The sequence below is a fragment of the Macadamia integrifolia genome, unplaced genomic scaffold (assembly GCF_013358625.1).
Source record: "Macadamia integrifolia cultivar HAES 741 unplaced genomic scaffold, SCU_Mint_v3 scaffold181, whole genome shotgun sequence".
Lineage (NCBI taxonomy): Eukaryota > Viridiplantae > Streptophyta > Magnoliopsida > Proteales > Proteaceae > Macadamia > Macadamia integrifolia.
Genome location: NW_024868363.1, coordinates 65,615 through 91,247, shown reverse-complemented (window position 1 = coordinate 91,247; position 25,633 = coordinate 65,615). Strand labels below are relative to the sequence as shown.

Sequence of the window (25,633 nt, the reverse complement as noted above, 5' to 3'; positions counted from 1 at the left end):
AATTGGACCCTCTTTTCTTCCACGTGTGGTTTCCAGGGTTTTTTAAGTAGGGGATGTTTCTGGGGTAATTGGGTAAGTGGAGAATTTCTCCAAGTTTCCAGTAAGCTGGCCAGCGCGCATGTGTGATTTTTTGGGGACGATTACGGGAGATCTGATGGTTTGATTTTGACTTACCATATATTTTCAGAATCATATTTTCACGTACTATCCATCTATATGATCGTCCTGACCAGATTCCTCCGTCTATAAAATGTAAAAAATTGGACCCTCTTTTCTCTCATGTGGGATTTCGGGGTTTTCAAGTAGGTGGGGAATGTTTCTAGGTTTCCTTAATCAATCATCTTTGTGGATTGAAAGCAAGAAGTCATGTCCAAGATCCACAATTCGTTATAGCCGAAGGAGGGTGACAAAATTGGGTGTCTACAACGGGGTGTGACAATGGTGGTATCAAAGCATGATACTCTAAACACTCATAGCTTGCAAGGTTGAACCTTATAGAATCTATAATAGGATTTGGGGTGGATAAACATCAAAGATTTAAAGGAAATTACACTCCCCTCCCCTGGACTATGGCATGATATCACTTTCCCCCCATGTTACTTTCATAAATATCAATCCCCTCCCCTTTAGTTTGAAGATTCTTTCAATCGTACCCCTTTCGTTAAATATCTCTGTTAAGTGATGATGTCACCTTTAAGACATTACATTTCACATTGAAATTAACCTTTCCCCATGAAATAATATTTAGAGCCCTATTAGCTGACGAGAATGATTCCTTCTATATTTGCTTCATCTTCTAGGTATTCTTCTTTTGGGAGGAACTCCAATAGATGGATCTTGAAGGAAGGATTTGCTTGGGTTGAAATTAACCTCAACAAAACCCTAAAGTTGGTTTGGATTATAGCTTCCAGATAGCGAGACTCCACTTTCGAAAGATATCAATTCCCAAGGTCATAGCCATTGATCATCTAACTTGAGATTTTGAAATGACAAAACAAAACTCAAATCAACTATCATCAGGGAATTCAGAAGAGTAGAAAATCTATTGTTTTCTCTTTTATCCTAGTAGGTATGAGTGTGATACTAAAAAAGGAGAAGGGTTTGGATAAAGGAGGAGCAAGGCATCATAGGAAGGTGTTGCCAGATAACATCCAGGGTATTACAAAGCCTGCGATTTGTCTTGTGAGGAGAAGAGGTGTTTGGAGAATCAATGGTCTTTACTCTTATCTATGAAGAGACGAGGGTGTTCTTAAGATCTTTCTTGAGAATGTTATTGGTGATGTTGTGACATATAAGGAGCATGAAAGGAGGAAGACAGTGACGGTCATGGATGTCGATGCCCTAAAGAGGTAGGGAAGAATTCTTTAAGAATTTGGTGGTTAAGGAATTTCCTTTCTACTATATTTTTTGAAATCATTGCTGATTGTAGATTTTGGTTGTACTTGAAACCCTTATTGGCGGTGGAGTTGGGGGTGTTGGCATAAGATCTGTAGTGGTGGTGGTAGAGGGGGATCACATGGTGGGGATGGAAATGACAGATCTAGATTTTCAGGTTCCAATCACAGGATGATAGCACTAATGTTTATAATCAGAGGTTGATCGAAGCCAATCCCAACTACGCCTTCTCCTTGGAAATTATGCTAGGTTCTTGAAATAGGTAACAATTACTATTTTAGGTGTTTTAGCATTTGATCTCTTTCTCTGCAATCAAAGATAAAGAAACCTCCTCCTCCATCGGTATCAGCGACAGAAACCAGAAATCAAAATGAACTCCCTAAGTTCCCTCTAAGAAAACTGCCGCAGTAGATAGACCAACCAATGGTATCGGTAAGCTTCTAGACTCCGAAGAGATTTGAGATCATTAATTTGGTACAAGCGTTGGTAGAGTAGGGAAACCAACAAAAAGCCAACCAACCTCCTTTTTATTGTTTTTCTTCTCTCTTCTCTCTGTCTTTCTCTCTCTCCTCTTGAATTTGCACTCCTATTTAAGAAGAAAAGGATTTGAAGTGTTGTAGTACAGAAACCCGAAACACTGAATCAATATTGCTACATTTGACATTGAAATGAACTATTGGATTACAACCAAGGTTCCAATTTTTGATTTTTCAACAACTAGTAATTCCAAAGTAGAGCTTCAAAAACTATAACAGACTTTGGCATGGGAATTTGATAAGTAAACACAATGGTCAAGAAGGTAAAGCTCTCAAGCCTTGAGCTCTTGAGAGTGTAGATGACACGAAGGTAAATCAGTCATTTTAGAGACCATTTTAACACCATCAATCACTAATGGGATGTTGAAAGAATCTTCAAACTAGAGGGGAGGGGATTGATATTTATGAAAGTACGTGGGGGGAAGTTGCTATTAAGCCATAGGCCAGGGGAGGGGAGTGTAATTTCCTCAAAGATTTATCATATAAAATCTATAATGAGATAAAAGCTAAAATGTGCATCATGTTGCATGTACGAAAAGAAGAGTACAAAAGTTCAAAAAAAAGAAAAAAAGAAAAAAGAAGAAGAACAAAAGAAAAGAGATGTTCCCCAAAACAAGTCAACGTACAACCATCCATGTCCACTGCACTATCAATCATCATCTAGATCAATGACTTCTTCCTCCTTGCACTTAGAGTTTATGTTGAGGCGATGATCATAATAGTCGAAGCACCAGTTCACTAACTTCATCTCTTCTTGTAGTTGTGCAAGGTTCACCACTACTTTCGGGGAGACTGAGTCCATGGCATCGGATAGATCTCTAAGGTCTGTCTTCATCCTTACTTGGTTCTACCAAAGTATCCTCTCACGTGCGGCTCCCTCTTCTTAATTCTTCAAGACTTGTTCTTGCCCTACCCGAAGCGCTTCCAATCTGTCCATCATGCCTTGATAGCCAAAAGCCCCACCTGGAGGAGGTGGCACTACATAAGAAGGATTCTCAGTCTCATTTCTTCCTCCTTATCCACTGTGGGGACATATTCCTCATCCTCCTTATCATCTTCCTCTAGAACCATTTCCTCATCATTAGCTTCCATAACACCATGCAATTCCATCTTATGTAAGTTTCCTCGGGAAAACTTATCTAATAGGAATTTTCCCTCCTCATCCCTTAAATCAACATGGAAATGTTGGAATACTCTTGTAAGAGACTAGGCATAAGGAAAGTTTCCATCTGAGGGGTTTGTAGTGTGGTACTCCACGGTCTTTATTATGATGAAAGGAAGACAGGTAAGCATCCTCCAGAGCCATGTAAATGTAGTAAGCCATGTACACCGCCATGAAGTTCACCTGGTTCCTAAGACCAGCTCTAGGGAGCAAGTTGAATTGGACCAGGCAGCTAAAAACACGGACATCCAGAATATATGCAGTCTCAGACTCCGGGCGTGCCTCACTGCCACTAATGGTGTAGTAGATATGGTTTTATAACTCCTAGTCCATAAACGGCCCCATGGCCTTGCCCTTGTGAGGACAAAAATACCAATTTCCCTCCATTGATATGCCAAGGATCTCTCTGAGTAGCTCTATGGGTAGTCTGATGTCTCTATCCTTCACTCGGCTAGTGAGGGAGTATACCCTGCTATGATAGGAAGCTTCTAGATTGCAGTAAAACTTCTGAACAAGGTCGGGGTAGCAGGGTAAATCGATGGAGAGCATGGACTGCCATCCCAAAGCCGTGAACTTCTCTAGCATCCGGACCCTTGCGAAGTCCTCTACTATTGAAGACTTTTCCATAAGCACTGGCCTTCGGGAGAACATGGACCATGCGATAGCTGCCTCCAGGCTTCAAAACATGTACTCATCATACTCTTTGGGGTCCACAGGGGGATTTCTCCTCGGGAGAGCCCTTGTTGTACAAGAACTCAAAGCTACACTTTTCCCCTTCTGGTTAGGGTTTTTTTTGCTCTGTGATGGGGCAGCAGCCTCCTTACCTTTGCAAGATGACATTCTGCAAAGTCCACATGAAAGACATAAGAAACCCGATAAGAATTCCAAGAGGAAGTAAATTAAGCAATAAAAAAGAGAAGAGACAATGCAAATAGGACCATAAGAAGTGGAAGAGTAGTGTGAATGACAACAATCCAACATGGCACTCATATTAAGTACATTGTAGGGGGATACTAAGGATTGCCATAAAAAGGGGGGGGGGTAATGTGCATTGAATGATGAACAAGGAGAAAAACCACCATAGTACTAATGCCATTGTAATAATGTGCTCATATAGGAATGACAAGTTGGTAAGAAAAGAGTTGGCATGTACAGTGTAGTGACCAAGAGAACATCAAGGTGTCATGATTTTGAATGCACATTTCACTATTAGAAGCCAAAAAGTGAGAGCATTTTTACTTGGGGCATAGATCATACAATGCTCAAACTATCAACAACCCAAAGCATTAGGCAAATTGCAAGAGAAGAAAAAAAAAAGGAAATTTTAATAGGGATGAGCATAATCAATGAAAATTCATAGCATTGAGAGGAATTTGACAATAGTGTGTAAAAGAGGGTTCAAATGCATACAATTACACATATCTCATCTTTATTGAAGTAAAAACAATGAAAACCCCCAATTTTCTCATGAACCCTAACCTAAAAGTAGTGAAATTTCCTGCCAAAGAGTGATGGGTGAGGCATGCATGCAATGGATCATTCTCATCACTATAATGCAACCAAATGTGAGTGAATAAACCTATTTAGGTCATCCATTGGGCAAGGAAAGGGGGAAAGAACATGAAAACCCCAAAACAGAAAAATTTGAGGGAAAAGGGTTTTGCAACTCATGAAATTGATAAAATGTGGTGGATTGAAGAAGAAAATCATGGATAAATGTCATATTCTCATGCTACATTCCTTTTAGTTGGGAAGGATCAAAAGGAAAACAAATTTCAAAGGGTATAAATCAAGAGTAAACAAAATTCCCATTGGTTGAGAGAGAAAATAAGGAGAACACTTACTTGAAGATTGGAAGTTGAAAATTGAATGCTTTAATCCAAAATGGAGGAGAGAAGTCAAGTGTAGGGTGCTTGATAGGGGCACCCCAACCCTTTCCTTGTTGCTTCGAATGAACTTGAGAGGGGTAGAGAGTGAGAGGAATAAAGTGAGGGAAATGAGGGCAAAAAAGCCCTCTTAACAGAACCGCGACAGTGACCGGAGGGTCGCAATCAGCGGGTCCAGAATCTAGCCTACCCACTGATATTACCCATCAGTAGGGGGTTTTTGGGCCAGGATACCCCAAGTTTGGGTATTTCATTTCCCGTGCGTAGTAGACCCAAAATGGCGTGAAATATAAGCGGTTCGCGTTGGGAATTTGGGTGCATTGTCATGTGTGGTGAATTGTATAGTAGGGGTTAATGTTATGGATGTGTACTATGATGATGGAATGCAGTGTGATAATATGACTTGTGGCATGATATGAAATTGATTTCGTGCATACACGTGATAATTGTGGCACTTAATCAATGCTAAACTTTGATGTAATTCAGGTACAAGACATCATGGTACGCACTAGATCCAAAGGTAATGTACGAGGAGCCCCTCGTGGTCCCCACCTTGTTGGACGACTGCCAAATCTTTGAGGGCCTCAACCGGTGGGATGATCACCACACCCACGACCTCAGGTGGTCCCTAGGTAGGAAGAGATTTTAGAGGACCCAACTGTTAATGAATTCCTGGATCCTCCTCCCGTTATGACTCCAAATGATGTTGTGACTCTTAGCCAACAGTTGCAGTAAGCATTATCTACTCCAACAACAACAAACTTTCATGAATGTTGTGCATCAATAATTGAACCCTATACAGCCCGGTCAACATCCCCATGTGGTGACTTTTCCACAAGATCTGTCTGTTGTGCCAGATGCCGGAGCTTAACCGAGGGGTACACCTCCTAGGTCATCACCCCTAGATGCATTGGGGGTACACCTCCTAGGGTACCACCACAAGACCCACCAGGGGGTACACCTCTCGTGGTGACACCATGGTTTTTGCCGTTCGGCACTCCTCCGTATATGATGCCTCCGGCATATCCACCTTATTACCCACTAGCAACCACTACAGTAAAGATGATTGAATCTTTTAAGAAGCAGCTACCACCTATCTTCACTAAAGTGGGTAGTGATCCCTTGGAGCTGGATCGATGGATCCAGGAGATGGAGAAAATATTTGAAGTTGTCGAATGCATCAAATCTCAGAAACTTATCTGTGCAGGATTACAATTGATGAATGAAGCAAACTCATGGTGGAGAGCTTCCAAGCTCATCTTGAAGGAAACCCACACGGAACCAACATGGGAACAATTCAAGGAGTTGTTTTTATCAAACTACTACCCCAATAGCTTTAGAGACCGTAAGGAAATAGAGTTCATGGCATTGACTCAGGGGAAAAAGTCTATCCTTGAGTACAACAACAATTCAAGGACTTATTTTACTTTACCCCTTAACACATGAAAGTAGCTGAGGAGAAAGTAAGGAGATTTTTGAAGGGATTGAAGCTGTCCATTGGTTCAGTATTGGGGGCTATGGATTTGATAAATTATGCCCAAATAGTACAGAAGTCCAAGACCATAGAGGATAAGTAGAAGGGAGAGTCTTCCACTACACCGGGGCTCTGGAAGAGGTTTAAACCATATGCGGATTTGGGCAACCCGAATAAGATTTTTCATGGGCCATATAATTATGGTCTATCATATCCACAGCAGTACAGGTCATCAGGTTACATGCCTCGATCAGCTAGTGGATCTGGTACCCACATCTTTTCGCCCAAATACTAGTACGGTGCCTACATCCCCAAGGTCGCCTCGTCCTTTAACTGCACCAGGTCAGATACAAAGAAGACCAGTACTAGTGCAAGCATCTCAAAATCGTTGTTATGTTTGTCATGCGGTTGGACACTTTGCCAAAGATTGCCCGTACAAACCAGTTGCTTTATAGAATCAGCCCCATACTTATAGACCCACATTGGCTCAAGGGGCCCAACCTCAAGGAAGGATGTATGCATTATCAACCGAGGAGGTTGAAGCTAGCCTTGATGTGGTAGTAGGTATCCTGTCTATCACACCCCGTTCCATACAGAACCAGATCGGTGATAGAGTTAACACCTGTTAACCCAAAGCTTGCTAGGATCATATGATTCAGTAACCATCGCACAACATACACACACTTTAAACTAAGTAGATTCAGTATATCAATGGAAGTCTTAAATGTATTTACTTGTAAATACCCCAATACTCTTGATACCCAAATTGTATTATGTAATATCTTTACATGTGGGCCCGTAGGCATAATATATACACAATAAATACAATTTAAACATCTAGAGTACAAAAGGGATAACATTTCAAAATAATTAAAAAGAATTCAGTGTTGGTATCAGTGCTGCTATCCCGCAACACAACTCTCGCATGGGCACTCAGCCCCCTCGCCCAAGATCTTCAGGGACCCACTAGTCCACAATTGGAAACTCCACAGTGGGTCTTGGCTCTACCTCCTTAGCCGGATAACCTGCAAGATCATCTAAAAATGGTGTGCACGTGGGATGAGCTCACTAGCCTAGTAAGTGAAAAGAAAGACCAAACAAGTATGCACAATACAACTGAACCTATATGCATGTAGTTCATTTTATTATCTTAGTCCACCTAGACAATAATTCTAAGTCATAGGTCATGTGCTACTTGCAACCATAGTGCACGTATGCTTTAGGTACAAGTCATGAACCCCATCCCGTGATACACCTATAGAGTTACAAGAGAAGGCCAGCCGTAGGTACCGAAAAAGTGAAGTGCTGACCCACGGTGACATTAAAGTAAAATGCTAACCCATAGTGACATTAAAGTAAATTTCTGACCCACGACGATATTAAATTAAATCAATATGATTCACCAAACTTGCCGATAGTCCTAATGATCAGCCTAGCGTACTTCTAACAGTCTCTATTGGTTCACAACCTCGGGCTTCCCCCCAATGGTATACCCAGCACCTAAACCCCTGCTGGGAAGGGTTGTAGCATAGGGATATGGCATTCCTAACCACATGCTTTTATAGTGCCATTGCGTCCCATTCCACGAGCCACTAATGCATTCGTGTCCAAGCTGACTATGGCGTCTACTCTAGCAAGCATTATATTCAATATTTTAAAGTCATCCACCTCATATCACAAGCAAGAATAGACATTTAACAATTAAAGACATCAACATGTCAAAACATAATAGAAACTCATAATGCACACATCGATGCATGCAATGGCACTCATGGATGACTAGTCTACACAATAATAATATGATGAAATGGATAGTCTACAACCAGAATGACATGATGCAATGTCCTCTTCCCACTTACTTAGTTGGGTACAAATATCACCCTTGGTATGAGGAAGATCCGACGCGATGACGCGAGTTCCTAGTACAACATATCATAAATGAAGTCAAGTTTAGTATAACTCCATTTTAGGCTCATGACCAATGAGGTATGATGATTCCAATATGTTTAGAATCACTAAAGTAGGTTACCAGATAAATTTGGGCCCAAATGGGACCCGAGAAGTTAGATTGGTGGGTCAACCGACGGGCAAGGCACCCACCAGTCCTTGCTCGTCGCTCGACCCAGGGACTCTGCCTAGATAGGTAGGCCAGGAGTAGTGGGCCAAGTCACCCACCGGTCTTGTAGACCAGTTGTGCCATCAGCCTACCTAGGATAGGTGGGCGCTGGATTGGTGGGTCCGATCATTCCCAGGCACCCACCAATCAAAATTGGGATTTTACTGTTCTCTCCCATTCTTCACCGCACCTTAGGGAAATCACCACAAGTTTTTTTGACCACATTTTCTACAAATCTAAGGCTCCAAATCATGATTCCAACCTAGATCTAGGGTCAATCCGGAGTCTTAAGCATAGATCTTACCTCTTCGCTCAAGAACAGTCCAAAACCTCAAATCCTTCTCTTTAGCTCAAGAGATCAACAAATGCTTAACAGATCTTGCAAGTCTTCCTTTAAATACTTCATAAAAAACATATAGAAACTTTATTAAAACTTAGATTCACATTCTCAAGAGATCATAACAAGATCCAAAGGATTGCTACCCAAATCGAAGGGTTTCACTTAGGGTTTCATAAGGGTTCAAGGAACATGGACTTTACTCACTTCAAATTATAGATCTCGAGATGAGGATGGTTAATCCGGTGTCGAAATCAAAGGATTCAACCTCGACGACGCATAACGAGTATTTTCTTCTTCCTTCCTCTCTCCTCTTTCTTCTTTTTCTCTCTCTTCTTTACTTTTCTCACCCACCGTGTAAAACAATATATGAGGTGAGGGAAAGGTAATAAATGCTATTTATAGTGGGGTCAAAATATCTAAAGACCAGAGTGGTAGGTCACATTGGTGGGTCCGACCCACCTATGACCACCCACCAGTCGGCCAGAATTTAGCCTAAACATTGGAATTTTTGATGGGCTCGGGCCCGACACGTATTTCACTCCTAGCAATTGATTAATACACATATTTAATATAAAATACGGCTATATACCTTTACTATGCATACATGGCCTCATTGCCCCCAAAGCCTCACCCTCTCTCAAATCTTCTTCCTCCTCTTCTTCTAAGAGCTACTGCAGAGGTCGGTTTTGAAAGAAGGTGAATCTCTACACTCTCACCCTCTCTTAACTCATCTACTCCATGCCATCTGCTTGATGTGAGTATAACTAATTTTTCTAGGGTGTATGTTTTGTTCATTGATGGTTGTTTCAGGTTTGAAAAATTCTCTTAACAGAATGTCGTCGGACTTTGCTCACATTACTAGTAGGGGCTGCGGATTTTGGAACCTACAACCGAAGGTAAATCCTTGCACTCTCTCTCAACTCTTCTTCTTCCTCACCTTTTTTGTGCCATTCTCTGCTATCTTAGAGTTTGGTTAATTTTAATTTTTTTTCTCAAAATCCCTAGATTATGGCTGTCAAATAAGTTGAAAAATCGCATGATTTGTTGTTGCTTTGTTTGTTTATGGAAGGAAGTGGTTGCTTTGTCTGTCCTCAAGATTGATAGTGGTTTGTGAATCAAAGTTTGGGAATTTACATATCAGGTAGACTTTCTATTGCTATTCTTTTCCTATTGATGCTCTGTTTGCTTTGAAATTATTCATTGAATGTTGCTTGAATGAACAACAATATGTGACTGAATATTGGATCTTTCTACCCAATATCACTTTTATAATTGGTAAACACTGGAAGTTTACTAATTATGAGTTTGAGTGCCTGTATTAAAAAATTATAAATTAGCATTTTAATTAATCATGAGCAGTAATTTATTATTTGTTTAATTTGAATATAGATTTACTTTTACAATGGAGTTTGATGATGGCTACAAGAGGCGAAGGAAAATCATAATCTTTGCTGCAACTATTGTTGTTATAGCAGTAGACCAGTATATCAAAAAATATCTCAACAAAGAGCCATACCGTTGTGAACCCCTACGCGGTATTATTGAGACAGAGAGAATTACTTGTCGAGAAAAAATAAGGTTAAGTGAAAGGGCTTTTTTCAGTTTAAGTCATTTGATTAGGAAGAGGGGTCTATTGAGAGATAGCAGATCTGTGCAAGTGAATGAACAACAAGTTATATTTCTATATACAGTAGGACACAATGTTAAAAACCGCATCATTGCATTCAAGTTTGGACATTCTGGTGAGACTATAAGTCAATACTTTAACCTTGTATTGGGTGCAATCCTTAAATTGTATATGATATTATTGAAACCTCCAAGTATCGCAGTGCATCATCGAATAACAAGTAATAAAGGAAGATTTTACCCTTATTTTAAGGACTGCATCGGAGCCATAGATGGATCACATATCCCTATGTGGGTGCATTTAAGCGACCATCCGAGGTTTCATGATAGGAAGGGTGATATTTCCCAAAATATTCTTAGTGCTTGTAACTTTGACATGAAATATACTTACATTCTTTCTGGTTGTGAAGGGTTAGCATCAGATGCTCGAATCTTCGACAATGCATTGCACAAAGACAGTGATGGAAAATTGGTGGTGCCACAAGGTAAATATTATCTCGTTGATGCTGGGTATGCTAACCAAGTGGGGTTCTTACTGCCATATCGAAATGTTTAATACCATCTGAAAGAGTGGAGAAATTGTGATCAGTCACCATGTGATAAAAAGGAATTGTTTAACCTAATACATTCACAATTAAGAAACGTGATTGAGCGTTCATTTGGCCTTCTGAAGTCAAGATTCAAGATCTTGAAAAACGAACCAGAATATCCTTTCAAGACACAAGCAAGAATTGTGTTGGCATGTGTGTTGTTGCACAACCACATTCTTACACAGAATAATGTTGAAGAAGAAGAGCGATGGCTTGATGAAGAGGATGAAGAGGGTGAAGAAGATAGTGCTAGTACCCAATCTACCCTTCACAAAGTAAATGATGATGTTGAAGATGATAGTTCTGATGGAGAGGATCATGTGCAGGAGAATGCTGATTGGGATCTATTTCGAGAACAAATTGCTGGCCAGATGTGGGCTGATTGGGTGGCTGATGATTTTTCCTACTTAGATTGAGTATTTATGAATTGAAATATTTGCTATTGATTAACTTCTATTTGGAATGTATTTCTGTTGTGGACAATTTTAATTTTTTTTTGCATGGTTTGGGATGACTGTATAACTTAAACATACTTGGTTTAAAATTTTATGTTGTGGGATGCATGTATGTGGTCTATTAACTGAATTGCAATGCTAGGTTTATGGATTTCCCAATTAGTAATTGTTATTATTACTTGGTATTTATGAAATACATCATATTGTATTGTGGTGTATTTTGTTAGTTTTGATGTGATGGAACCAACAGGAGATTCTAATAGTAGGTCATGGCACAGTGCTTCATGGCCTAGTGTTGTTTCTCATTACATGTTGGAGTGTATATTGAAGCAGTGCAAGAGTGGTAAGAGTGGAGATAATGGACTGAAAAAAGAGCAGTTCATTGAAATTGCCAACCAATTGAAAGAAAAATTCTTCACTAGTTACGACTGTGAATAAGTGAGAAACCACTTCCGGATTTGGAAGCAAAGTCTTAGAGCATTGGGTGATCTACAGAAGCAAAGTGGGTTGGGATGGAAAGCATCCGATATGAGATTTGATGCTCCTCAACACTTCTAGAATGACTATAGGGTATAATGGAATTTTTTAAATTATAATTTCTATATAATTATGTGTTTTTTTTTTTTATTTCTTACTTAAAACATAAGTACATTGACATTGTCTTTTATATTGCTAGAAGAATGAACAAAAATACTGGAAGGAACATAGTGTGCTCCTAATTCACCTTGAAGTTGGAGCTTTGCTAAGGAAAGAGATGGCAACTGGGAATGATTCAACAGTCCCCTCTGAAGTTGCCACTGAAGTTATGATGGACGTGACTGGTACTCAAGTTTATGGAATAGGGAACAATAATGGTGTTGACTATGAACCTATTGAACCTGAAGAAAGTGTTCCTTCCACTCCTATTGGTAGTACCAGTCGTTCTCGAGGAGACCTCATGGGTCCATCAACAGTGGTGGAGAAAAGAGGAAGAAGGGTGCAACTGAAAAGGTGGTAAGTCCATTGAAATCGATTGCTAACTCAATCGAAAAGATGGTAATGAGTGAATCTCAGTCTAAATTTGGGAGAGCAATTATAGATGCTGTTGATGCCATTCTAGACCTCAATTTTCAACAAAAGTTCAAGGCCAAGGAATATTTCATAGCCAAGAAAAATTCTGCATTATCTTCATGGAAACAAGAGTAGAAGATAGGTGAAATCTGCTTGAGATGTACTTGCCAGAGATTGAGAAGAATTGAGGTGACAATAGGAAGTGAGAAGAATTCTAAGACAATGGTTTTTTGAATAGAAATTTGATTTGTTTGGTTGATGTAACTTGATATTATGTTAAGTCTGTGACAATGGGTTGAATATGGTCTTAAGAATTCTTAAGACAATGGTTCTTTGTATGTTCCTTTCTGAATGATTTCAAGGTTTAAGTATGGACAACCTCATTCTTATTTGTCATAATATTTTGGGTTCTTTGGAATGGCAGAAATAGGGAATTAGTTGTACTATATTGATATCTATTCTTTTGGATGTCCATTGACAAGTATTCATCTTGTTGTAGTCATGCCCCATAAAAATGTCTTTAATTTATGGAATTCCATTGCATATGTTAGACTGACCAATTGCAAAAGTGATGAAACCTTTATTTTGGGTCTCTGGATGATGGCTTTGCTTGTTCTTGTCAACTTGCATTGAAGATTTCATTGGCCTGGTTGACTAGATCTTATCTCTATTTGGAGCTGGTTTGGATGAGAGGTTTTTCTAAACATCTATGGGACATACAAATTCATGTTGGGAAGATCAATGAGGCGCCGATGCCCAGTAAATTTATAAATAATTAATGAAAGATGGCGTAGTGCCTTTTGTTTGGTGATTCATTAGGATCCCTAGAGTTGAATCTTGATCACATTTTTTTTCTTTTATTTCTTTTCTTTGCCACCATTGTATATCAGTTTCAATTCCTATTTAGGAGGCATAAAATTTGTGCCATTGAAATCTCCTATTTTTTGGTTTTAAGAATCCTCCCCTCAAAATTATTCTCTTATTACCTCATATTTGTCCATCACACTCAAATGAGGGGCGTACTTAACAGTATTTTCTATGCATATTTGCTCTCTTGAAAATGTTTGTGTTAACTTACAGATGACATCGAATGTGTCCACTTGTGCCATTGCAAAGTGTGATTTCTGTGGAAAAGATTGCTCAATTTTCACTTCCAAGTCAGGGTCACATGTTGGAAGGAAATTTTTTAAATGTTCAATGAATTGCCCCTTCTTCATGTGGGTTGACCAACTTAAGATGTGTTACTGTGGGAATAGTCAGTGTAAGCCCAGAACTACGAAGGCAAGTGCAAATTATGGTCGATATTTTTGGTGTTGTCCATAATCAACTGGGGTATGAATTTCTTAAATTTTTTATTTTTTTGGATGTTTAAGATTTGAATGTATATTTCCTTATATTCTTCTAAGATGATTATATTTGCTTTATAGGTTGAAAACAAAGGTTGTGGAATGTTCGAATGGATATCAAATTCAAGCCCGAGTTGTCATACTTACCAGACTCCACCTAGATCACTATGCTCGGAAACCTCAACTTCATCATCTCCTTCCCCTTCATCAGACTATATCAAAGGATACTTGAACGGTGCAATAAAAGAATTAGAGGACCATACGAGGATGCTGAGAGATGTTCTTGACGTAGTAAAGAAGCTTGATTTAAACAAAAATGTAGGACGAACTTTTTTGGAATTTTTTGGAAAAGAAAAGGCCAAAGCCATTGTAATGATATTGAGTTCATTATCCTTTTTTTATTATTTTGATAGAAAGACTTCATTATCATTTACTTGTTCCTAGATGAACTCAATACTATATTACTCCTTTACATGCTTCTGCTCTCATTTACTTGTATAAGTCATTGGAGACTATTGTTTCTACCCACTTTGAAGCAAATCTATCTTCATAATCCAAATCATTCTCTGGTTTGGGTAATTTTCAGATCTGAAGCATATGAAATTACTGTTGATCTGGCCAACAGATCATGATTCTGTTTAGTTATGACTTTATTTCTCATCTATGAAGGTTATTTCTCATCTATGGAGGGCTGCTCTACCAAAGTTTGAAGGCCATCAGTACTAGAGATGTCCATCAGTTAAACTTCTTCTTATACAGCCTGTGGTAATATAGTATTGGACCCCTTTTCTCTATTAAATTGATTTCAAATATGATTGGTGATATAAATCAATATTATAGTATTATTGGGGATTCTTTGCTTTAAATTTGGGAGTTAACTAACTCCAGTAATTGCTGGTTATAGTGTTCTATCGATTTCTCAGGCCTTGTTTATTCTATTTTGCTATCGGGTATTGCTGTTTGGTGCTCAATGGAATGGTCTAACTTTTTTAGTCATCTGGACTTAGTAATTTTGTCAAATGAATACAGGCAGCCATTTTTCGCAGCCACTTGTGGAGACACTTTAATTGCCTGAGAAAAGGTGAACTTGAGCCCCCGATTAGGAAGAGAAAATACCCATTAGCTGTAGAAGTTTGAGTAGCCCATATGAAGACTTCTAATTAGACATGTAATTTTTTCTTTTTTCTTTTTTTTTCTTTTTTTGTTTAAGTCATCGAATGTGGGGTAGTACTTAGTAGGGTATGGTATATTATAAGTTTAGGGCCTTGAGGTTTTGGATATTAATTTATCATGTTATTTAATGGCTTTATCAACCTTGATCGATTGTTAGTTTCTAATGTTAGAAAATATTCACTTGTTAGCAAACTCTTCATAAATCCCTTCTTTGATGGCTGCTATTCTTTTTTAAGATGCACGATACCTATTTCGATTACATGAACTACAATACAATCATGCCTTGTAATTCTCTTCTTTTTGTCCTCTTCAATTTACAAAAAAATGAAAAATAAAAAATAAAAAATAAATAAATTACTACACTACACTATTAGACTTGATAGTTCATGAGTTCCACTCTTTTTTTTTTTCACATATTACCATAAAAAATAAAGTACATGTGTGGAACAAATTTTTGTTTATGGTTTTGTTTTTTGGAAATTTCTTTTTTTTACCAACAAAACATGGGTTCAAAGACTCAAAGGTGACCAAACAATTTTACACTCAGAATCAATGGCTAGAATTAGGGTAACCAAACAGTTCTTCATTCAAAATCAAGTGACAGAATTAGGGTAACCAAACAGTTTTCCACTCAGAATCAAGTGACAGAATCAGGGTAACCAAACAGTTTTTTTACCAGAAGGAAATTATTCCAAAGAAACTCATCCATATGAGTTAGATCCAAAATCCAAAATCCCTGGAATCTGATCCGATGGATAATTCGAACCAAATGCCCCCTAAGGTATTCAAATCAGCTCGCTCAGGTTTAGGTCCTGCAAGACCAAACCAAACCAACTGGGAAATTAGATCGGGTTTAGAAAGTAGGGTATCACATTTACCCCACCTTTTAAAAATTTCATCCTTGAAATTGTAGTATCTTATTGTCTAAAAATATGAGGATACTTGGCTTGGAGATTATCTTCTTTTTCCCAAGATGCATCCTCAAGCGAATGACTAGCCCATCGAACTTTCACAAAGGCGATGGAGCGATTGCCAAGAGTCTTTATTTTTCGATCTAAAATTTCAGCTAGATGCTCTTCATAGGTCATATCAGCTTCCAAATATTCATGTTCCACAGGTAAGTAGCACATGTGATGGATCATGGATGTACCGCTTCAGCATAGACACGCGGAACACATTGTGAACATTGATGAGAGAAGACGGAAGAGCTAATATATAAGCTACAGAGCCAACTCGAGCCAAGATCTCAAATGGGCCAATATACCTCGGACCGAGCTTGCCCTTCCTATGGAATTTATGTAACCCTTTAGTAGGAGAGATTTTGAGGAATACCTTCTCCCCCTCTTGAAATTCAATATCTTTCCTGTGGTTATCTGCATAGCTCTTTTAATGTGATTGTGCTGCCATAATTCTTTCCCGAATGACATCGACCTTGTCACATGCCATTTGTATCATTTTCGGCCCAAGCATTCATCGTTCGCCTACTTCATCCCAATATAGGGGCATTCTGCACTTTCTACCATACAATGCCTCATACGGAGCCATTCTAATTGTGGCATGATAGCTATTGTTATAAGCAAACTCCATGAGAGGTATGTATTCTTCCCAACTGCCGCTCATTTCCATTGCACAGGCCCTGAGCATATCTTCCAGCATCTGTATGGTTCGTTTTGATTGCCTCTTGGTCTATGGATGAAAAGCAATACTCATATTCAGTTGTGTCCCTAAGGCCTGTTGGAGACTCTTCCAGAACCTAGATGTGAATCTCGAGCCTCTATCTAACACTATGCTTATTGGTACTCCATATAAACGGACTATGTTATCCATATAAAGTTAGGCTAACTTGTCCATGGAGTAATTGGTCCTGATCAGGATAAAATGAGTGGTCTTTATAATCTTGTCAACTACCACCCAAATTGCATCCATTCCCTCAGGTGTACGGGGGAGCCCTGTGACAAAGTCCATGGTGATCTTGTCCCATTTCCACTCTGGTATTGGGAGTGGCTATAGAGTACCATATAGTCAATGCCTTTCTTCTTTGACCTTCTGACACACAAGACATTTTGCTACATATAAGGTAATAGTGGTCTTCATTGCTGGCCACCAATAGCTTTGTTTAAAATCTTTGTACATCTTTGTACTTTAAGGGTGAAGTGAGTATTTAGAACTATGTGCCTCCTTCACAATCTTATCCTGTATCTCCATGTCGTCAAGCACATACAACTTGTGCCAAAATAGTAATGCCTCGTCATTGGCTATTATGAAGTCAGGGTCATTTATTGTCTGCTCTTGAATTTGTAGCATGATCCTTTATAGCTCAAGATCCAAAGGTTGTTTTGCTATCACCTCTTGTCTAATGGATGGATGTACCTGCAAGGCTGACAAGAATATAGTCAACTACTTAACATTATCTGACTGATGTTCAAGCTCCAAGGTTGCTACCTCCTATAGAAGGATTTCATCCATCAACATTGCCTCTTTTATAAGCTGTGAACTGACAGCTAAGTACAAAAGCGATATAGTTTGAGCCTTTTGACTTAGAGTGTCAATCACCACATTAGCCTTGCCTAGGTGATACTGAATATTACAATCATAATCCTTCGTCAGGTCAAGCCATCTCCTCTACCTCATATTTAATTCTCGTTGGGTGAAGAAGTACTTAAGGCTTTTGTGATCACTGTAGATCTCGCACTTCTCCCTATACAGATAATGATGCCAGATCTTCAAAGTAAATATGACTGCTTCTAGTTCTAAATCATGAGTGGGGCAGTTCTTCTCATACTCCTTGAGTTGCCTGGATGCATATGCTACCACCTTGCTGTGTTGCATGAGAACGTAGCCCAACCCTATCTTAGATGCATCAGTATAGACTGTCATCCCACTTGTACCATTTGGAATGGTCAATACAGAAGCTGATACTAACCATTTCTTTAACTCTTCAAAGATATTTTCACACTCTTCTGACCATTCAAACTTTACACCTTTCTTGGTTAACTTAGTCATCAGCGCCAAAATCCGAGAAAATTTTTCAATAAAGCGTCAGTAGTAGCGTACCAAACCCAAGAAGCTTCTGATCTCTATTACACTCATGGGTGATTCCCACTCTACTACAACTTTTAATTTATCTGGGTCCACCTCGATCCCATTCTCATACACCACGTGTCCTAGGAATCCTACTTGCTTGAGCCAAAATTCACATTTGCTGAATTTGGCATACAACTGCTGTTCCTTTAATCTCTGTAACACCATTCTCAGGTGTTTTGTATATTCTTCTTCCGACTTCGAGTAAATCAGGTTTTTGTCAATGAAAATGATGACCTACTTATTGAGGACATCATGAAATACCCGATTCATTAAATCCATAAAAGCAGTCAGTGCATTGGTTAGCCCGAAAGACAACACTAAGAATTTATAATGATCATATCGGGTTTTAAAAGTTGTCTTTGGTATATCACTGCTCTTTATCTTGAGTTGGTAATAACTTGATCTGATATCAATCTTTGAAAAGACTCTAGCACCTTGCAGTTGATCAAATAGGTCGTCAATACATGGCAATGGATACTGGTTCTTAATGGTTAACTTGTTCAGTTCTCGGTAATCGATGCACATATGCAGACTAACATCCTTTTTCTTAACAAATAGGACTAGTGCATCCCAAGGTGAGACACTTGGGTGTATAAATCCATTTTTCAACAAATCTTGCAATTGTGTTTTTAGCTCTTTTAATTTAGCTGGTGCCATTCTATACAAAGCTTTAGATAGTGGGGCAGCTCCAAGAATTAGGTCAATGGCAAACTCCAGCTCTCTGTCAGGAGAAAGCTAAGTTAGATCATTTGGGAAAACATCAGGAAATTCCTTGACTACCTCTAATTCATCCAGCGGAGTAACCTTCGTATCCACATCTAGTACTGATGCAAGGTAGCCTTGACATCCATCTTCTAATATTTTCACCGCCTACAAGGTAGAGATAATAGTCCTTCTGGGTCTCTTTGACCTTTCAACTTGATACACAAGCTCTACTCCTTCGTCATCCTTCATCTTAACTTGTTTCTCAGCACACATCACATTTACTCAATGAGCCGACAACCAATCCATACCCAGAATGACATCAAAATTCTGCATGTTGAATTTGATAAGCTAGGCATCCAGTTTCTTCCCATTAATTTCAACTGAACATGGCCCACAAACTTCTTTCAACTATTCCACTGTTCCTATAGGTGTGCTAACCTCTAACTTGCATTCTAAAGTCTTAGATGGCACATCAAGCTTTCTAGCAAATCGGTTAGACACAAATGAATGCGATGCCCTAGAATCGAATAAGACATATGCAGGTATATCTGATACAGATAAGACACCTAGCATTGCATTGTATATAAGTATAACAGGTTACTTAAATTTTTAATCATAAAGTCTTTTAATTAAGTGTACCTGCTACTACTTCAGTACTGGCTTCAGCCTCCTCAGCTGTTAAAGTATACATCTTTCCTTAAGGTTGGTTTCCCTAAGTCAATGCAGGTCTATGAACAGGGGGCAGATTAGATGGGGCTGTTGTTGGGTACCGACAATCCTTGGTGAAGTGCCTGTACGAATGATAATTAAAATATCAGCTTGCAATGACTAAACTAGAGCAGGAGCTCTCTGTACTATTCCTGGTGCAACCAGAGGATGAGGGGGTCTCGAAGTCATAGGCACCACATTGGTGTTTGGGCAGAATGATGTATTGCCTGACCCACTAATTGGTCGGGAGGGATAACCCGAAGGCCTATAGGGCTATCTATAGGTGGGACCATAGGAGTACGATCCACGAAAACTCTTACTCAGGCCACCCGAATTAGTATATGGGTTTTCCCTCTTCCATAATCCCAGTGCAAGGGATGGCTCTCCCTTCAGCCTATCTTCCATTGTCTTGGCTTTTTGCATAATCTGTGTATATTCAGTTAAGTCCAACACCTCCAGTATTGTACCGATAGGTGTCTTCAGCCCCTTCAAAAATTTTTGGGCTTTTTTCTCAGCCGTCCTCATATGGCAAGGAGAAAAATAGAATAGGCTTTCAAACTATTACTGATACTCCAGAACAGTTTTGCCTCCTTGAGTTAGTGCCATAAATTCTTCCTCCTTCCGATCTCTGAAGCTTTTGGGATAAATTACTTGAATTGTTCCTAAGTAGGCTCTGGGTGAGTTGCCATTAGTATAGGCTTGGAATATGTCCACCAAGAATCAACTTCATTTCTAAGTTGCAACCCAGCACATATAAGCTTCTGTGCCTTTGTGCACTCTACTATATCAAATACTTTCTCTAACTCTTAGATCCACCGATCCAGCTCCAGTGGGTCATTACCCACCTTGGTGAAGATGGGTGGCATGTACTTCTTAAAAGATTCCACCACCTTGGCTGTAGTGGTGGCTAGTGGGTGATAAGGTGGATAGTATGAATAGGGTGAAGACATCATGAATGGCAGAGTGCCATATGGTGGAACCGGAGGGGTACCTCCTGATTGATCTTGAGGTATAACCTCAAGCTGTGTTCCTCCAAGTTATACTCCGACTCCTATCCCCACTGGAGGGTCCTATGGAGTAACCCCTCTAGGAGGCTGACCCTATAGAGTAGGGTTCATATATTGTTGTATAGCAGCCATGAATGTTTGTTGCTGCTTGTAGACACCCAATTTTTTCACCTTTCCCTGGATCTGATGAAATATGGATCTTGGATGCAACTCCCAACTTCCGATTAATAGAGATGATGATGGAAACATTTTCCTACCCAAAACCCTGAAAACCCCTATGTGGGAGAGAAGAGGGTCCAATTTTGACTTTCTATATATGAAGCAATCTGGTCAAGATGACCATATAGATGGATAGTGCTCTAAAATATGGTTCTGATGATATATGGCATATCAAAATCGGACCGTCAGATCTCCCGTGATCATCCCCAAAAAATTATATTTTTTTGTACTTATGTCGCGCACCCTAGCAAGCTTGCTGGAAACCTGAAAAAATCCCCTACCTACCCCAAACACCCTAAAATTCATCCCCTACCTACCCAGATAACCTAGAAACATTCCCCTACCTAAAACCCTAGAAACCCTCGCGCTGGAGAGAAGAAGGTCCAATTTTTACTTTCTATATATGAAGGAATCCAGTCAAGATGACCATATAGATGAATAGTGCTTAAAAGTCTGATTCTGAAGATATATGGTATGTTAAAATTGGACCAACGGATCTCTGGTGATCGTCACTAACAAAATCCATTATCACGCGCACTGTGTGCATTGGCCAGCAGGCTAGCATGTACATGTGTCCGCTACCCATGGTTGTAGCCCATGGCTACTGCCCATCCATGGGCTGCAATACATGGTGCTAGCTAGCATGCACCCCAGCCCAGCCAGGCCCATGCCCCCATACCTATGCACCCGTGCCCCTGCCCTGCAAGGCTTGCACCCCTACTCCCATGCACCCGTGCTCCCGCCCAACCAGGTCTGAGCCCCCGCTGGACACCCCGCACATATGCGTACGTTGGCCAGCAGGCCAGCCCATACACATTTGCACACTGGCTGCTACCCAACCTACCTATCTGCTACCTATGCCTGTATCCCCTCTGCCCTACCTACCTACTACCCATACCCGAGCCCCCTTTGCCCTGCCTATTGCCCATGCCCGTACCTTTGCCAACTATTGCTCATGGTTGACTACTGCCCATGGTTGCAACCTATGCTTGCTGCCCATGCTATGGTGCCACGCACCCATATGCCACTACCTGTATACCGTGCACAGCACACCCACATACCGTTGCCCGTGTACCATGTTCCGTACACCTATAACATTTCCCATATTGCCTATCCTCCTATACTGACCATGTTCCGTGCACTTCGGCCCAATTTTGCACGTCGTTGGCAATGGCTAAGATTGGTTTTTTGCTGACCTGGTGGGTGTAGAGATTCCCTTTTCACCCACTTGAGACCAAAATCCCACTTTTTTGGCTAAGGACTCTCTCTCCCAAGAACCCTCTTCTGTCCGTTGGTTAAAAATTCTCCTTCCTTCCCATTGGTCCGAAAAACCTATAAATACCCCCCTCCTTTGGATTTCACTTACCAAACAACCCCACCTCACTCTATAGTAGTGATGCTCTGCCCTCTCTCCTCCCTCCCCCTCTTGAGTTTCTTTGGGTCGTCGGAGTGATCTTCGTCAAGATCTGAAATTTTGTTCGAATCTTTGAAGTGTTCTTCAGGACTTTGAAGATCTTCAATCCAAGTTCTTAGTTCAATATTGTTTTTACCAAAAATAGTGTGTTCTTCAACCCCCTCCTTTGAGTGTTCTTGAGTTCTACCAGAAATAGAAACCCCACTTTGAGGTTCTTTGGGTCTACGAAGAGATCTTTGTCAAGATCCAAAACTCTATTCGAATCTTCAAAGTGTTCTTCGGGAATTTGGAGATCTTCAGTCTATTTTTAGGTCAATCCATTTCTTTCCAAAAATAGTCATTCCTAATGGAAGCCCTGTTCGAGTGCCCCTAGAATTCTTCTAGAAATAGCCATTCTCAGCGAAAGCTTTGTCGAAGTGCCACCTCAGCCTAGCCCTCCCTTAGCCTATCCCCAGTGGAAGCTCTGTCGAAGTACCACCTCAGCCTAGCCCTCCTCTAACCTATCCCCAGTGGAAGCTCTACTGGAGTGCCACCTCATCCTAAGCCTGGAAATAGTCTTCCCTAGCCGAAGCTCTGTCCAAATCCAAATCCAAATACAGAAATAGCCTTCCCTAGCCGAAGCTCTATCCGAATCCAAATCCGAAAGTAACCGTTCCTAGCCAGAACTCTGATTGAATACCATCACAGTCAACATATCTCAAGAAAGGAAGTTGGAGCTCAAGACCATCTTCCCCTGAGCCAGAAGAACATGAAACACAGTCCAAGCAGGTACTAATAAGGGGCCCACCCCTCTTGACCCGAAACAGGGGTTAAGTTTAGGTACAGTTTCTCAACTCAATTATCATTATATAGACTTTATATAGACCTTGTTTTAGTGTATATAGTAGTTAGAATTCAATTAATGTATATATGTGTGATAACTTAGCTATGCATGTGGAATAGTAATAATTATAGAAAATGTTCGTTCTTAAGCATCTAGTAGGAAGAAAGGTCGAACCGAGTAGATTGGGTGCCTAATACCTTCCCAATTCTACAACTTGACACTTACACTAAATCTCTAGACCAGACCAACTTTCAGGCCCTTTTCTCAGGAATTAGGCCCACCCCCGGGTCCTAGGCCTATAACCCTAGGCGACGACTCCAACCCCCATTTGTTTGATCCCAATACCCATATTGGACCATCATCAAACCCCTGCCTCAAATGATAAATTTTACACTCTTGCGAAATAGGTCTCCACGTATCTCCGAGTGGTGATATACCGGTGTGGGGTCCATAAGCAAAGCACATACGACACACCCCCTCCCTCATATGAAAGAGACCCAAAGATAGGAGAGAGGAAGGAATCGACGCGCATAAGTCCATTTCTTGCCACTACCCTCATAGAGGCGGCTCCACTGGGGACAAATGTTAAGCTTCCGACACTAGATGCTACCATTAAATGCAAGAATATTTTCCACCACATATGTTTGAAAACCTATTTGGATAATGCCATATTTTGTAATTGTATTCGCTAACCGCATCATGCATCTTGTTCGAAGTGAAATCATTTGGTGAGGGTCTCCCTGTCATGCCCGCACCATCAGGGAGGTCCACGCACCTTATGACATTCTGAGATCGAATGCATCATCAAACGGCGAGGATATCTGTAATTGTGCTAGCACCCTCGGGGAGGTCCATGCACTTTATGTTACCCTACATTACACTTTTGTACACAATTACTCACAGTTCCACCACCCCGTGGCCAATTGCTTAACCTCGTGTGTAGTCACGAGTAATGGGCAAGGAAGTCACCCCCTTGATCTCGTACCTACGGGTATATCAAAAGGATCACGTACCTTGCATATATAGATCCTGTCAAGGAAGCCTTGTTAGTCCTATTACATCCACCGCATGCTAGCATCATGTAGAAAATAGATGAAGAAGCTAGGAGCACCACAAGCTAACTGTAGAACTTGTTTGCGGTCTTGAAAAGGAATATTTCTACATTATATTCTGGTCATAAAGAATTACTTTCCTAAGTTGGTTTTGGATAAAAGGTGTCCCTCATCCCTTAAGGAAAAATTTCAGATATGTGACTCAGGGGCAATCCTGTCGGAGTCATGTCAAGTCCCAAGAAGTCTCGTGAAAATCAAGAGGAAGGACACCTGGGGAAAAAAAGAGAAAGGAAAGCATGACTTTATTACATGAAATATCTTATGGGAATATTCTTGACAAGCCATTTGTATGACTCTCCCACTTATGATATCAAGTGGACTAGGGGCATCAAACCCTATCCACCCCCTAACATTAAGTGGACTAACTTTGTATGGATCATTGGTTGTTCATTTAGTGAATGTGTGAACAAGGGGTTGGGAATTCAAGAATCCTAAAATAAGCCACTTTTGGTTCAGGCACAATTTCACACCTCAAGTATTCTCCGTTGTCCCTTTGGATGCGTCAGGGTAATCGGTTGGCTTGCCTAAGTCTAGTGTCACCTCCATCATCTCTTCGAGATTGTCTATTACCAAGTGATTACAATCTGGTTAGTATGGATCAACATGACTCTAAATCATCTGGGCAAGCTTGGGTCCGTCTCGTGGAGACCTTATAGACAGAAATGGCTGAAGTCAAGAGAGGGATAGCTCAGACATTGCATGCACTTCAGAACCGTCCCAGAGTTGATCCCAGGAATGAGCCAGCATCGGCTACGGGAGATATGGATCAGAATGGAGCTACAGGTTATCGTGGGAACTCTTCTGGAGTTAACTCAGGAGAACCAGAGCAAGTCAGGCCAATTGATCAAAGAGGATCCTCACCTACCCATCCAAATGGTCAACGAGGGGTCTATTCTAGGGTCCCTCCTCCTTGGGTAGTGATTGAAGATGAGGAAGAGGAGTTTACCGCACATTTCTGGATGGAGCCTCTAGAGATAGAGAAAGAAAGGAAACTTAGAGAGCAATTAGAGAAGTTGGAAAACATGATTTGAGCAGAAAAAGGCTCGAAAAGTCAAATAGTGGATTCTGATGAAATGAGTTTCTTTTCTAGGGCAAGGATTCCTGAGAAACTCAAGTGGCAGATTGATAGGTTTGACGGATCAGGGGGCCCCAAAGCTCATCTCAAAGTCTTCCTCAACATTACCAAGTTGTGGCAACTTACAGACAACTAGATGGGGTAAGCCTTCATACTAACCCTATCAGGACCAGCACTAAGGTGGCTCACACAGTTGGAGTCATCCCAAACTCAGAATTAAACAACAATGGTGAAAGCCTTCACCAAGCAATACTCATACAATACGGAGGTGGATGTAAAATGTTGGGAGCTTGAGACGTTGAGGCAGTAGCCTAGAGTAGGATTCACTGCCTTCTTG

The 25,633-nt window shown here is 40.4% G+C and overlaps 1 pseudogene; it reads left to right on the top strand.

The window, feature by feature from the left end:
* Nucleotides 1-1,071: 1,071 nt before the first annotated feature.
* Nucleotides 1,072-1,383, top strand: LOC122064889 (annotated as a pseudogene).
* The last annotated feature ends 24,250 nt before the right edge of the window (nucleotides 1,384-25,633 follow it).